We start from the raw sequence: 12,275 nt of genomic DNA on the forward strand, positions 1-12,275 counted from the left end.
CTGCTAAGGACTCATAAACTCCTTGCAAAGGAGTCAAAGTGCGCATTTGGACAGACACAAGTACACTATTTAGGGCACGTGGTTGAAAACGGCATTGTAGCAGCAGACCCGGAAAAGATCTCAAGCATGATAAATTGACCCCGACATCAAAATGTTAAGGAGCTACAAGGCTTCTTGGGTTTAACAGGGTACTACCGGCGATTCATTAGAGGGTATGGATTGATTGCTGCCCCCGTGAAAAGTTTACTTAAGAAGAATGGGTTCTGCTGGACTAGGAAGGCCCAACAGGCCTTCGAGACACTCAAAACAACTGTCTCATCCCCACCGATGCTTGCACTTCCAGACTTCTCAAAGGACTTCATCATTGAATGTGATGCGTCAAGCCAAGGAGTTGGTGTAGTCCTCATGCAAGAAGAAAGGCCAGTAGCATTCTTCAGCAAAGCAATGACAACATAGAAATGGGCCAAGTCAGTATACGAACGCGAACTGATAGCAATTGTTCTCGCAGTTCAGAGGTGGCGGCCCTACCTTCTAGGAAGGAGGTTCATCATACGAACTGACCACCAGAGCCTGAAATTTCTGTTGGAGCAATTCGTACTATCCCCGGAACAGCAGTGATGGATAGCCAAATTACTCGGCTATGATTATGTCATTAAATACTGCTAGAATTCAGGTCTGCCTTAGAGTTCTGCCTATCTGAGATCAGTTATGTAGAAGAAGAAAAGGTGAAAGGGAGAGAGAGAGAGAGAGAATTCTGGTTCGAACTGAAAGAGTCAACTTGACTTCTCCCAGTCGGCCAGGAAGTATTTATATTATTATTAAAACATAACTGAAAAGACCTATGTGCCCTTACTTAAGTTAAGAGCACTTGTTCCAACACAACATTACAGATCAACAACATTAATCTAGGTATAAAGACAGAAATACCCCTACGCTAACACTCCCCCTCATACTCCCAGCTTGTTACATATGTAGTCCACTGTTCCCCGACTCAAGCCTTTTGTAAATAAGTCAGCCCACTGATTTCCTGTATTAACATGTGTAGTGTCTAGCTCTCCATTCAGCACCTTCTCCCTCACAAAGTGACAGTCAACCTCAATGTGCTTGGTTCTTTCATGAAACACTAGGTTAGAGGAGATATGAACTGTAGCCTGATTATCACAATAGAGCTTCATTGGAGTGTTAATGTTGTACCCTACTTCCTGTAGAAGGTTCCTTAGCCACACTAATTCACAAGCGGTGTGCGCCATAGCCCTATATTCTGCTTCTGCACTACTTCTTACTTTTCCATGTCACCAGGTTACCTCCCAGAAACGTGCAATAGCCTGTAGTAGACCGCCTATCAGACATAGAACCGGCCCAATCAGCATCAGAATACCCTTTTATTTCAAGTTTTCCCCCACTCTTGTATATCAGACCGTGACCCGGAGCCCCTTTTAGATACTTCACAATTCTCAGAACTGCATTCCAATGAGGAATCAGAGGTTTTTGCATGAACTGGCTTACCACACTAACTGCAAAGGAGATGTCTGGTCTGGTAATGGTTAGGTAGTTCAGTTTGCCCACAAGTCGTCGGTATTTGCCAGGGTCTTCAAACACTTCACCCATATCACTGCTTAGCTTGGTATTTGTGTCCATGGGTGTTTCAGCTGGTTTGGCACCCAACAAGCCTGTTTCTTCCAGCAAATCAAGCACATACTTCCTCTGGCACAAGTTAATCCCATACTTGGATCTCGCTACCTCTATCCCCAAGAAGTATTTCAGTTTACCCAGATCCTTTGTCTAAAAGTGATCCTGCAGATAAGTCTTCAGCCTGTCAATACCAATGTTATCATTCCCAGTAATAACAATATCATCTACATACACCACCAACAGTATTTTTCCTCCCGGAGAGTCATGACTAAATACAGAATGGTCAACTTTGCACTATTTCATACCAAACTTCTTTACCACCTCACTGAACCTACCAAACCATGCTCGAGGAGACTGTTTAAGCCCATATATAGCCTTCCTTAGTCTGCACACCTTACCATCCTCCCCCTGAGCAACAAACCCTGGAGGTTGCTCCATGTAGACCTCCTCGAGTAAGTCACCATGCAAAAAGGCATTCTTGATATCAAGCTAATATAATGGCCACTCATACATGGCTGCAAGAGAGATCACAACACGAACTGGCCCTATCTTAGCAACCGGTGAGAAGGTCTCTGTGTAGTCAATACCATAGGTTTGGGAGTACCCTTTTGCAACTAATCGCGCTTTCAGGCGTTCAACACTACCATCAGGTAGATACTTAACCGTATAAACCCATTTACAACCAACAGCTTGTTTCCCAGGAGGAAGAGCAGTGAGGTCCCAAGTATGATTATGATGAAGGGCTGAGAGTTCGTCTTCCATGGCACAGCACCACCCTGGAGAGGCAAGGGCTTCCTGGACATCTTTAGGAACAATAACTAATGATAACAAGGTAACAAACTAGCGATGGGAAGCGGAAAGGTGAGTAAGAGAAACATAATTAGAAATGGGATGAAGGGTGCAAGTACGTTTACCTTTCTGCAAAGCAATGGGTAGATCAAGCTCAGATGCTAAGTGCGGGTCTGATGCCGGATCCGTCGACGGAGATGTAGCCGGAGGAGTAGTAGCTGGTGTGTGTGGGCGATGTGTATACACATGACGGATAGGTGGGCGTTCAACAGGTGGTGGCACCGGAGGCAAGGATTTGGTCACGACTGGAACAAAGGAAGGAGGATTGACAACGGGAAATGGAAGAGGAGGTGATGAGGAGGAAGAAGCATCACCGAACCCCAAAAAGAACGGAGTAGACTCAAAGAAACTGACATCAGCACACACAAAGGACCGTCGAGAACCAGGATGGTAATACCTATACCCTTTCTGGGTCCGAGAATAGCCAAGGAAGATGCACTTGAGAGAACGGGCATCGAACTTGTCATTCCCGGGACCCAGATTATGGACGAAGCAGACACACCCAAAAACTTTCGGCGTAAGAGGGAACGGAGACAAAGTGGGAAACAAGACCTAAAACGGAGAATGACCATCAAGGATGAACGTGGGCATCCGATTAATCAGAAAGCAAGAGGTAAGCACTGCATCACTCCAAAAAGGTTTGGGAACATGCATGTGATGCGTTAGGGATCTTGCTGTTTCAAGGAGATGGCGATTCTTTCTCTCAGCCACCCCATTTTGTTGTGGGGTGTAGGTACACGAGGTCTGATGTATAATGCCGTGTTGGTCCAAGTATTCCTGAAATGATGAGGATAAATATTCGCGGCCATTATCAGAACGAAAAACTTTGATGTGGGTACCAAATTGGTTATGAATCTCAGCATACAATTTCTGAAAAATGGTAAACAATTACTTCTTTCTTTCATTAAATAGAGCTACGTCATCCTTGAAAAATCATCCACAAAAATGACAAAATATTTGTATCCATTATATGACATCACTTTATAAGGACCCCAAACATCTGAATGAACTAAAGAAAAAGGACTCGACACATTGTTATCAACCCTAGAACTAAAGGGAACACGATGGTGTTTCCCAAACTGACACGACTCACAATCCAAAACAGAAAGCTGACTCAAGGACGGAACCAAGGACTTCAAGACTTTTAGCGACGGATGACCAAATCGGCAATGCCACTGGAGAGGAGAAAGAGATGACTAGAGAGCTGATGAAGTTCTACCACCACCACCGTCAAGATAATACAGTCCACCTGTTTCATGCCCTCCACCAATCTTCATCCCCGTCTTGAGATCCTGAAAAACACACATAGAAGGATAAAAGGTAATGGAGCAGTTAAGTGATTTGGTCAGCTTACTAACAGACATAAGGTTAAAAGGCAATTTAGGAACATACAGAACTGATGAGAGGGATACAGGATCTAGGTAAACATTACCAACACCACAAATTGAGGATGTGGAACCATTAGCAAGGGTGACAGATTGTGATGTTGAGCAATGAGATAAGGAGGAAAACACACCTGGAGTTCCAGTCATGTGATCAGAAGCTCTAGAGTCAATGATCCAGGGGTTGGGTGTAGATGCCAGACAAGCCATACCTGAGTGAGCAAAAGTCGTCGTGTTCTGCTGTGATTGGATAAACCTCTCATATTCATCACGGGGAACACTCACCATCTCCTTCATGGGACCATCTATGGATGTAGGAGGCATCTAATCAGATAAATGATTCTCCTGTCTAAAGCTGGAACTTGAGTCACCGGTCGCGGCATGATTGGCCCAGGTTGAGGGAGGACCATGTAGATCATAACAATAGTTGATGGTATGTCCATCCATACCACAATGAGTGCACTTCCTCGGGCCTGAGCTACGTCCTCTACCACGGGCTCCCCTTGAATCTCTACCCCCAGTACGACCACCACCACGATTATGAGTAGACTCACCATTGCCACTTATGGCCATATGCAAAACCACTACCACCACCACGGCCAGACTGAGCTCCCCTAGCTCCACCTCTAACACCATGGCCTCTCGATGCAGCAAAGGCAGATCTATCTGAGATATTAGAGTTCTTAGTAGATCCGATAGAAATCCTCCCGAGTCGAGCAAATACCTCTTCTAGGGACGGAAGAGCTGATCCTCCTAATATCTGAGCCCGTACTGGTTCATATTCAAACTTTAGTCGTACCAAAAATCTAGTCACATCAAGTTGCTCTCTCTGTTGTTGCTAAATCTTGACATCAGAAGTGAGAGGATGATAGACATTCAACTCATTACGTATGTTCCTCATGTTGGCATAGTACTCCTCAAGACTCTAATTGCCCTGTTGCAGGTTAAAGTACTCTTGATAAAGCTGATAAACTCCGGTTGTATTGTCCTGCCCCGAATACAATTTCTTCGCATGGTCCCACACATCCTTGGCAGTATCAAGAAACATGAAGTTCACACTAATCCTGGGTTCCATACTGTTCCACAGCCATGTGATGATCTGAGCATCCTCTTGCTCCCAGTCTTCATACTCGTGAGAGTCAGAGGAGGGTTTCTCCTCTCTGATGTGTTTTACCTTCTTCTTTGCCTTCAGAAAGACTTCAACGGATTTATCCCAAGGCACATAATTCTCTCCATTTAATTTAATGGAGGTCATCTGAACATTCAGGTAGTCTGTAGGCACCATCACACTAGGTTTATAATCATTATTATCTCCCATTATGTTATCACCGATTCTGCACACTTGCTGAATTCTATTATCACTGAGATCTGCACACTACACACCACTAGGTCACACCTGCCACACTGATTGCAGCACTTATTGTTGCTAGAATGTGTGCTCTTTACACCACAAACCCTAGATCACACCTGTCACACTGATTTCAGCACTTGTTGCTGAAAAGTGTGCTCACACCACAAACCCTACTCCTACAACTACCTGAAATCTCACCACTATATGATCATATCTCTTCCTTCAAAATGCACAAAGAAACCAGCATAAACCCTAGCACATTACTGTCCGAAACCCTAGCATATGGTCTGAAACACACTTCCTATTTAATCCATAACAGATATCATGCACTGAAATCTCTTACCTTATCACTGAAGTAACACCCATACAAGCAGGAAAGCAGTCCACACACGACAGCCACTAAACACACAACAGCCACACACGACAGCCACTGCACACACAGTTCGGCCCTCTATTCTTCCTCTACTAGGAGAGGGCGATCTCAGAAATCACAGCAACCGACCACATACAACCTGATTGGAGGCATAGAAACCTCCAAGGGAAGAGGGTGATCACTCCTTTTCAGCCCTTTCCCTTATCTCCAATCGAACACAGAAAAAAAAAAAAAAAAAAAAAAACCCTAGATAGGGTGCGCAGAGAATAGAAACCTAGGCAAGCGGAAATCTAGGCAAATTCAAGAAGCTCTGATACCATGCTAGAATTCAGGTCTGCCTTAGAGTTCTACCTATCTGAGATCAGTTATGTAGAAGAAGAAAAGGTGAAAGGGAGAGAGAGAGAGAGAATTCTGGTTCGAACTGAAAGAGTCAACTTGACTTCTCCCAGTCGGCCAGGAAGTATTTATATTATTATTAAAACATAACTGAAAAGACCTATGTGTTATGGGCATGCCAGCCGGAAGCACACTACGGCGCAGTCATAAGGCAATAGCACGCACAGCGGGCCGCCCAGCCGCACGCACCGCCTGGCAGCGTGCAACATGCACCTGTTATGGGCCACCGCCCGGCAGCGCGCACCGCACCACACGGCAGCAGCACGTAGTCATAGGTAGCAGCACGCACAGCGGGCCGCCCAGCCGCACGCACCGCCCGGCAGCGTGCACCACACCACACGGCAGCAACAAAGGCAGCAGCGCACACCGCACGGCAGCACCGACCGCGCACACAGCCGGCACCGCATGGCAGCGGCACCATGAGCCGCGCGCACGCACTGCACGGCAACGGCACCGTGCACGCGCACCGCGCACGGCACCGCGCACACGCACCGCGCGGCAGCAGCACCATGAGCCGCGTGCACGCACCCGGGCAGCAACAGCAGAGCGGGGCCCACATGACAGCTCATAGGGGTGGGCCCACCCTTATCAGGACACATCAAAGAGAACTCGCCACCAGCCTTCCTTATCTTAACCCTTATCCTTATCTTATCTTATCTTATCTTTATCTTATCTTACGTAAGAGTGAGTTACCAATAGGAGTAGGTAATTAGGAGTTTGAGTTCAAGTTGGAGTTTGAGTTTAATTAGGAATTCCCTTCTGTAATCTCCTATTTAAGGAGCTACGAATTGAAATAAAACATTATTCAGTTTTCCAGCCAAGAAAAGAGTGAGGAGAGTTTGGGTGGTCTCTTGGACAAATCACCCCAAAGGAGAGTTCGGGTGGTCTCTTGGACAAATCACCCATTGGGTTTCCGTAATAGGGCCTGTAAGCAAGGGAAGGCGCAAGGGGAAGCAGGGGGCTTTTGCACCGTGGACCGACCCGTGACGGGATCCTACGCGCGGGACCGTAACATATGTGCCCTTACTTAAGTTAAGAGCACTTGTTCCAACACAACATTACAGATCAGCAACATTAATCTAGGTATAAAGACAGAAATACCCCTACGCTAACAAATACAAGGCAGGGCACACTAACAAGGTGGCGGATGCACTGTCACTCCAGCCATAACTATTTCCATTACTTCTCACGGGCCCAACTTGTTCCATCATGGGTCAGCTAAGGGAAGAAGCTGAAAGGCACCCACAACTGAGCAAGTTGCGTTCACAGGTCTAAGAGGACCCTACTAGCCACCTAGGGTACACAATGGAGAATGACTTGCTGCTGTATAAACGCCGAATGGTGATACCACAGGAATCAGCCCATATTCACCAGCTTCTGGAAGTGTTCCACTCACCACCAGCAGGAGGACACGCAGGGATCCTATGCACTTACAAGAGACCAGCCACCCAATTCCACTGGAAAGGCATGCAAAATTCGATCCAAAAATTCATAGTCGAATGCGTCATTTGCCAGAAAAATAAGGCAGATACCCAATCTCCAGCAGGACTGCTACAACCACTCCCGATTCCTATACAAGTGTGGGCAGATATATCCATGGACTTCATAACGGGGCTTCCCCTTTCCTATGGAAAGTCCGTCATTCACGTAGTGGTTGATAGATTCACCAAATACTGTCATTTTCTCCCTCTGTCCCACCCCTTTACAGCCTCAATGGTGGCTGATATTTTTACTAAGGAGGTGGCACGACTGCATGGTACCCCTAACTCTATTGTCTCAGACCGCAACCCTATTTTTATGAGTCGTTTCTGGGCAGAATTTTTTCGCCTACAGGGAGTGAAACTCTTCAAACCTACCAGCTACCACCCTCAAACAGATGGGCAGACTGAGGTGGTCAACCGGAGTTTGGAAACCTATCTAAGGTGCTATGCAGGGGAGAGGCCACATCAGTGGCTCAAGTAGCTTCATTGGGCAGAATGGTGGTACAATACCACGTATGATAGTGCAGTAGGAATGACTCCCTTCCGGGCTCTATATGGATGAGACCCACCTCCCCTACTCCCATATGAGAAAGGGTTTACAGCAGCAGCAGCAGTAGAAGACCAACTCCTCCAGCGAGATAGGGTGTTACAAGATCTCAAATCCCACCTCCATCGAACCCAACAATGGATGGAAGACTCCTACAACAGAAGGCATAGCCCTGTCCAGCACCAGATTGGGGAGCAAGTCTTCCTTAAATTACAACCATACAAGCAAGTTTCAGTTGCAGGCCACAGGTGGAACAAACTGAGCCCTAGGTACTTCGACCCATTTCGGATTGTGAAACGCATTGGGTTGGTGGCATACAGGCTTGACCTCCCAGCAACATCAAAATTGCACCCGGTATTCCATGTATCCCTATTGAAGAAATGGCCAAAAACAGGAGCAATAACAACAACCACCCTCCCATCATTCTCCGAAGATGGACAAGTTCAAACTGAGCCCACCCAGATAACAGATTTCAGGTGGATACGCAAAGGGAATCACATCGAACCAGAGGAATTGGTAGTATGGTCAGGTCTCCCAATTGAGGATGCAACTTGGGAACCTTACTTGGATTTACAGAACAGATTTTCACATCTTGACCTTGAGGGCAAGGTCGCTTTCAAGGGAGGAGGGACTGTTGAGACACAAATAAAGGGAATACAAGTGCACAAGAAAAGGCCACGCCAGCCTTTAAAGAATGTAACTAACAGCCAACCACTAGAACAAACTAACTAACAAACTGGACAAGTGGAGAGGCTGGTATAACAGAATTGTAACAGCAGTATATAAATAAGGAAAGGAAGCTAGGAGGGGATTATCGATTTGGGAATACAATCTCTCTCTCTCTCTTTCTCTCTCTCTGTCTATCTATCTATCTATCTATCTATCTCTCTCTCTCTCTCTCATTCAAGAGGCAGGCTCCTTCGAAAGAGTCCCTGAGTTAGGCAGTACCTAATAGAGCCAAATGCTAAGTTGAGCAGTGATACAGGGGAAATATTTGATGATCCTAGAAGGTATAGATGGTTAGTGGGGAAGTTGAACTATTTGACTATCACGAGACCAGACATCTCCTTTGTAGTCAGTGTGGTGAGCCAATTTATGCAGAGCCCTTGGATACCTCACTGGGATGCAGTTCTTAGAATTGTAACGTACTTGAAGGGAGCTCCAGGCCGTGGGTTATTGTACAAACCAGGAGGAAGACTTGAAGTAATTGGGTAAAAAGATGCAGATTGGGCAGGCTTTGTGTCTGATAGAAGATCTACTACAGGCTACTGCACATTTCTTGGAGGAAATCTTGTGACATGGAAGAGTAAGAAGTAAATGGTTGTGGAAAGGAGCAGTGCTGAAGCCAAATACAAAGCCATGACACACACTACATGTGAATTAGTATGGTTGAGGAATCTCCTACAAGAAATCGGGTTCTCCATGGATAGACCTATGAAATTGTACTGTGACAATCAAGCTGCACTCCACATCTCATCTAACCCTGTTTTTCATGAAAGAACAAAGCACATAGAGATTGATTGCCACTTTGTGAGGGAGAAGGTCCTTACTGGAGAGATAAGCACAGAACATGTGGGTTCAGGTGATCAATGGGCAGATTTGTTTACAAAAGGCTTAAGCTCAGGGAGAGTGAACTATATATGTAACAAGCTGGGATTATATGACGTATAAGTTATGTGCTTATGTGGCAGTTTTAATAGAGACTTCGTATCCCATACTTAAGTGGGGGCAGTTTAGTCTTTGTACTACTAATTAGAGGCTAATCCAAAGTTAGTCAGTTGTAGCACAATTGTTGGTAGGAGCCAATATCAATCTATTTCAAAACTACTGAACCATGTGAACATCTCATTAACAGGCCATGTTAAGTTTTTGTTCAAGTGGTTTAGACACCAATAAAGTGTACCTATAATCTTTGCTCCAACCTCGAGAACTTTGAGGAATCAAGGTGTAGTTGAATGGTCAAGCTTGTGTGGTTAATCTATCTCAGTTCAGATTTATAGTTTGACTGGTTGTGCATAGAAGATCTAGATAGGCAAGATATTCTTACAGTGAAAAAAGTGAAACAGAATTCTAATATTTCTCTTATTCTCTTCTTTTCAAGTGTGCATGATACACAATCATGGAATCAAGTTTAATTCTTATTATATGATTACATATATAAAATGTGGTCCAGAATTCTTAAACCTGTGAAATGTAAATTGATAGTTGTTTTCCATGGCTGGAGATGAAAAAGAGAAAGCCATGACAATATAAACTATTGGGTGGGTGCTCCAAGACAAATACAGAATTTTTGACAATGTCATATTCAAATCCATAGAGCGAAAACCATTCTCTTTTTTCTTTTGAAACTCACTATTGTGTACTCTTGCCATGTAGTCATGTGGACATTCTTCAATGGTTAAGGCACTAGAGAACTACACAAAGAGACAGGAGGGCGAAGGACCTCTTTCGTCACCCTTAATTCCAGGATTGGATGCTAAAAACAATGGAATGCTTTAATATTTATGGAAATGTTGGTGGGTTCCTGTTGAATCACAGTGGTGAAGCTCCATCACTTTGTGTGCAAGTACATAGCCAAAGTCTAATCGTCTTTACCTAAAAGCTACAATTGTGGATTTCAAAGCTTCTTTTCATCATTTGATCCAGAAGATCATGGATCTTATATTTTCCTGATTATGCAACATGTTTGAAAAGACCCAAGTGGACTCGGTCCAACAACAATGCATAAAAGTTATTTTTATTACCAAAGGTTATCCTGGTTCAGAAGAAACCAACAGGGCCTTCCCCCTAACCTCTATTCATTTTATTTTGGCCCACCATGTAATGCCGTGGCTATAGAGACTTTACATAATGGCATCCTTCAAGTTTTCACTCAAGATGTTACTTGGGTGCTCTATTAGATTACAAGTAGATTGTAGGAATTTCAATTCTTCTTGAACCAGATAGTCTCCACGGAAATTACATTATGACCTGCCATCTCATTTGACCATATGATCATGTTTTGGCTCCCCATGCCAAAAGGGTTTCATCCAAACACTACAGAAAAACCAGGTCTACATTATTCAAGTAGTTAATAGCAGTCTGGAAATTATCAAAAAAGAAAAGCAGCCTGGCATTGGGTTGCAGAAAAATACAGTTAATTACAGATAAGCCTTGGGCTTTCTGTTTATTTATTATGCATCCCACTGGCACAAGATATGAAGTTACACCATCATAACTGAGAAGAAATAATCAAATACAAAATGAACAAGACCATATCGACATGCACGTTGGAACTAAAACAATGGAGCACAATAAAAAAGTAGTTTGCCATTGTCCTATAGACTGAAAATTTGGTAAAGTTCATGATGCCAATAGGTGAACAATGGGGAGTAAAAGAGTAAGAGATGAAAAAGGCATGAAATCAGAGAAGTAAGAAATTCAAAACAGAAAAACTTTCAAGCCAATAGAAAACTTCAATTCGTAAGTTATAGAGAAGCAGGGGCTATTTCTGTGCATAAATTGTGATAAAAACCTTTAAAAATTATTGATCGTCAAGGAGAATGGGAACACCATAAGCACATAGGTAGACTTTATTTGACAATATCACATTTCATTAAACTAACTTGATTGATATATTTCAGAAAATTCACGTAGCATCAATCTTCAATCAGATTAAGCACGGACTCTGTTTGACTTTAACTACAAAATCAGTTAATCACCTTTCTCTCTTTTTTATCTTCCATTCCATTTAAACTTAACACAATCATCATTTCCACTTAACTATAAGCTCCAAACAATCACTCAACCAGAAAAAAAAAAAAAAACTCCTAACACACAAAATCTTCGAACAATCTCAACAATGATAACTCCAATCTTAAATTCTTCAGGTTCTTGCAAATCAGAGTTGCATTCAAAGATCAAAATAAGGAAAAAATAAGAGAAAAAAGAAAGTCAATACTACCTTGAGTGAAGAGCCAGATGAAGAAAACCTGCACCACCACAGACAGTAATTGGAAAACGTAATAGTTGGTGGTTGTTAATGGTGGCAGTGGCGGTGACAGTGCTTGTAGTTGAATTTCAGGTTCGTTAAGGTCATTGGTGGATATAGAAAACAAAAAGCAAAAAAAGAGAAAAAAAAATAAGAGCGATGTGAAGTGAATGGACTACAACCAGCTTCAGAAATACAAAACAGAACACAGAAATTCAATTAAAATCTCGATATCCTTCTACTTTTTTCACCGATATCTTGCATTATAAAATTCTGGAAATCATTAAATAAATA

General features: G+C 43.6%; 1 protein-coding gene across 2 annotated transcripts in view; it reads right to left on the reverse strand.

The window, feature by feature from the left end:
- Window positions 1-12,275, reverse strand: part of LOC104587332 (phosphatidylinositol 4-phosphate 5-kinase 9) — a 52,030-nt gene extending 39,755 nt beyond the window's left edge. Inside the window, exon 1 of one of the 2 annotated variants that reach the window (XM_088896891.1) lies at window positions 11,955-12,275. The gene's annotated coding sequence lies outside the window, so the exon portion shown is untranslated. The remainder of the gene's footprint in view (window positions 1-11,954) is intronic. The other variant, XM_010244891.3, reaches the window with a different exon arrangement.

The sequence above is a fragment of the Nelumbo nucifera genome, chromosome 2 (assembly GCF_055504915.1).
Source record: "Nelumbo nucifera cultivar China Antique chromosome 2, China Antique-T2T, whole genome shotgun sequence".
Taxonomy (NCBI): Eukaryota; Viridiplantae; Streptophyta; class Magnoliopsida; order Proteales; family Nelumbonaceae; genus Nelumbo; species Nelumbo nucifera.